The 4,501-nt window shown below is 39.3% G+C and overlaps 1 protein-coding gene across 1 annotated transcript in view; it reads right to left on the bottom strand.

Moving 5' to 3' along the window:
* ube2g1a (ubiquitin-conjugating enzyme E2G 1a (UBC7 homolog, yeast)) overlaps positions 1-4,501 on the bottom strand; it is a 71,549-nt gene that overhangs the window by 66,661 nt on the left and 387 nt on the right. The gene's annotated exons all lie outside the window — the stretch shown is intronic.

Below are 4,501 nucleotides of genomic sequence, written 5' to 3'. Positions count from 1 at the left end.
TCTTCCTGACCTCTCCATCTCTGCCCCCACCCCGGCCTATCACCCTCACCTTAATCTCCTTTCACCTATCGCATTTCCAACGCCCCTCCAAGTAACTCCTCCCTACCTTTTATCTTAGCCTGGACACTTTCCTCAATGCTCAATTCTGAAAATCAATTCAACAGTAACCACTGTACACCTCTTCCACTATGTGTTAGATATTAGCATTGCATTTGTTAGTTTCAAATGTAACGAACAGTTGCAGTTTTACTGTGCCTCATTTTCACTAGATACTGCTGGCCAAGATTAACCTTCCTATTGTACAATTGTTCCCCATTACAGCTGCTTATTCGAGCAGATTAATTTTATTTGGCCCAAGGCCATTCTACAGCTGTGGTATTGTGGTAATAATCTTACTATACAGCTGCTTTCCTCCGTATTCCAGAACTGAATGTTCACTGTGTATCCTTGAAAAACATCTCAGCTGAATTTGCAAACAACAGCACAGTAGTTGAAGCATTAAAATGCCATACCAGACTTAAAGCAGCATGCAAAGATTTCCAATGCTAGTCACATGTGGTGCTGCACAGGGCAGAATCAAGTCAGCTAACTAACCTCCTCCACATTAGGAGAGATCAACTTTTCTTCAATATTGTTCTTTTATACAGTCAGTAAAAGATGTGATGAGAAAGGGAAGCCTGGCAAAGCCTGGCAGGAAATCTAAACTGATACCGGAACTGACAAATTATAGCCCAAGAAACATGATAGAAGATCTTTAAAATGAAGGACCTTAGTAGTATGGTGCATAATGTAAGGTTAGGGGCCACAAATAAGGTAAGCACCAATAAATTCAGAATGGAATCTAGGAGAGGATTAGCCAGTGTGTGGATGCATTTGCTTTATCATGGAGTAGTGAGGTGAATAACTGATGAAGTTTCATAATTTAAAACAAGGGAGTAGACAGTCACATGACCTGATAAAACAAAGGTACAAAAGAGCTATATGGGAGTAACAATGCTGACACAGAGCAGCTGGGCTGAATTTCCGATTTGGATGTGTAAATTCTGAGAGAACCTACATCGGGACTCTGAGCCACTGGGATTAATATTGTAATTTATAAAAGAGTAAAGTTACAATTTAAACATTTTCAGCCCACAACTTTACAAAGCACTACATGATGCAATCTTTAAGAGCTAACAAATGCTAAAAGCAGCTTGCAGTCAAAGCAATTTAAAACCACGGCAAATACTGGACAGTTTTAATGCAGTGGACTCCTATCACCAAGTTAGAGTAAATCAAACATTCTTTGTAAAGATTCAAGACCAGCATACTAATTTTTTGCCATAAATGTGTAAAGGGCAAAATGCTCACGATATGTAATAGCATTAAAACTCTAGAAGTGTTGCTCCTTTAGAGCAGACATATCCACAAATATTGCTGAACTAATGCCAACTACACTAATAACCAACTCACATGACTCAACTGTGCATCATTATCTAGCTAGCACAGCAAACTTTGATCAAAGTTACGCCCACCCAGGCTTGGCAGCTCAAAATGGGAAACTGCAATGTCCCATATTGCCATGGCTTAAACAAGTCCAAATATAACAAAAGTCAATCTTTAAGACATTGTTGCTGTTTGGCTCAGGGTCAGATTTATTTACTAGACTGATGACTTAGAACTAAACAACTTCACTGGAAACATTAGAATCTCCTGACTACAGCAATTTTAATATTGCTCCAAGTATACCATATTTCAGTCATGCAAGAATGTCAAAAAGGCTGTATTTTTAAGGGTCGTAGAAATTAGTACTTAGCATCAACAGTTTCTGCCCTTTTCTAATTTGTGCCCCAACATCTCTGCCAAATACCTATTTACAAAACTATAAACTGGACTAGCAAGCTATTCAGCCTTGAGCTGAATCAAGAAAAATCTGTGTAGTCACAGTTTGGAGAGGCTGGTGTTTGAGGGGGGGGGGGGTAGTACAAAAGTCAAGAACCACAATACCAGGTTATAGTCCAACAGGTTTATTTGGAAGTACTAGCTTTCGGAGCACTGCTCCTTTATCATGTAGTTGTGTAGTCACAAGTTGACATCCACACACTTAAGACAACTGGTGAAACCATACATAACACCCTCACTGCCCTGGCAAAGGTCAGTTAATTTATCTGAGACCATTTTAACCTCTTCAAAGTCACCCAAGTTAAGTGACAGGAGAACAAACATATGTTGCCATACAGCATCTTTAGTCTTTTATCATTCAATTCAATCTTCAGTGACTTAGGACTTAAATTTACCCTAGTTCCATTAACTTTCAATCCTTGGCCACCAACACAAATTCTGGTTCAGCAGGGTCCTGAAAATACTAGACTGCATCTCTCAGTATTGTTCTAGATATTCTCAAGTATTTCCTCATATTGTCTCGACCTTTACCATTGTGTTGATCCATAAGATTTCAGCTACCTTACTGCAAAAGGTAGAGATGCAGTAAACTTATGGAATTTAAAAAGGAGCCTGAGATTGCTCATACCTAGGTGAAGATCACCTGGGGCCAGAAAATCATTTCTGCACGATTTCTGGACTCAACATATGATAAACCCCTAAATTTGAGAGCCAGGTTCCTCTACCTTTCAGAGGTGACAGCTGCAGAGTTATTTCATGCAACAATGATTTTCAGTTGATGATTAGACAAATTAATGTTAAGCCAGATGAAAATAAAAATTATCAGAATATTCCTGTTCATTCATAAATAAAAATAAACAGCTGTGGATGAAGCGTTCACCCGTAGTATAACCAAGATGAATATGTGCAATATTGGAAATATAAGACTATGCTCTATGCACATGGATAGTAACAGTAAAAATCTTATATCACCATTATACTGGCGAATCTGTTCAACAGGGAAATAGTGGCTTCCTTGGTTCTCAGTCTAGCTTTGTCGAAAGAAAAAAATTATTCATTAATATTTTCCATCTGTCACAACATGCTGTATAAATTAGCTGCCACATTCTCTCAAATAGTAACTACACTTTGAAAGTGAATTTATTGGTTGGGAATCCCTTTCACACATTCCAAGGCCAAAAGAAAAGCTGCCATAACAAGCACAAAACGGGCAAACAGCTAAACAACTTATTACCACTGAATCAGAGTGGTTACAGAAAGAACGTAGTTGACCTATTTGTACACAACTCTCTGCACAAGATTTTAGTTAGCCCCACACAAAACCTCACCACTTCCTCCCAATTTCCTTTTGAAGGCAAAAGTAAACCAGTCTCCACCAAACAATAAAACTCATGTCACAGTTGGTTCTTTTGCCAACCTAAAGATGGTATTCACTATTGCTCAAGCCTGCCATATCCACATGATTTTAAGCACATCCTTTACAAAGCCAGCAACATTTTTTTCAAATAAAAAATACTTATTAAGTACTAAAGCTTGAAAGATAAGCTTTTGGTTCGCATCCAGTCCTTATCTTTCTTGACACTTTTGTTACTGTTTGTAAAGCAGGTATATAATGTCTCAACTATCCCAGCCCAGATCTTGAGCATAACCGAGGAAATTCTGCAATGACATCTGTTAGATACAACAAAGACTCAAGCAACTAATGAGGCACTATTTAAGCAACAGTATCCTGCCATAGTATCTGGCCCCAGAATTTCAGATCAGAACCTCATTCAACAACCAGAGCAGGTCTTCAACATACTGAGAATAAAGTTATTCATTATGTACACAATAAAAATGCAAGCATTTAGTTCATGTGAAGATTCAAGAGAAAAACAACCTTGCTGAGCATTGAGGGGAATTTATTTTATTCATTCACAGGAATAGAGTGGCACTGACCAGGCAAGCATTCATTCCCCATCCCTAATTGCCCAGGGGACAGCAAAGAGTCAACCATATTTCTGGAATCACATCTAGGCCAGACCAGGGAGGAATAGCAGATTCCTTCCCTATAGGACATTAGTGAACCAGATGGGTTTTTCCAACAACTGACAATGAATTATCATTAGACTCAAATTCCAGACTTTTATTGTATTCAAATTCCATCATCTGCTGTGGTGGGTTTCAAATCCTGGTCCCCAGAACATTACATGGCCGTGGCTTAACAGTCCAGCAAAAAAGACGACTTGTTTTGAAGTGATTTTTTAAAACAAAAAAACAATTTAAAGATATAACGGATCTTATTGGTGCAAAATATCCAGGGAACCTTTCTCGTTATTAGTGTAATACCAGACTGCATGAATTCCTAATCAACAGACTTAAATCTGTTTCTGTTCACTACAGACTCTGTGTGGGATGGGGGGGGAGAAACAGAAATGCATCACCACACTCCTGCGGTTCATTTGAGAGAGGGAAAGAAGCTGAGCGTGGACTGGAGGAGAAAGGGGGACGCTGGCGCTCCAACTCAAATCCAACAATAGAAGCACAGAACAGCAGTGCCTCTTCCATGACACTCATGGCGCCGTGCGCATGCGCGAACCAGTCCATGTGCGACTTGACGGGGGTGAATGGGAGAGTCAAT

Source organism: Chiloscyllium plagiosum, chromosome 28, assembly GCF_004010195.1.
Source record: "Chiloscyllium plagiosum isolate BGI_BamShark_2017 chromosome 28, ASM401019v2, whole genome shotgun sequence".
Lineage (NCBI taxonomy): Eukaryota > Metazoa > Chordata > Chondrichthyes > Orectolobiformes > Hemiscylliidae > Chiloscyllium > Chiloscyllium plagiosum.
The sequence above is the reverse complement of the archived record's forward strand: the minus strand, read 5'-3'. Positions and strand labels throughout refer to the sequence as shown.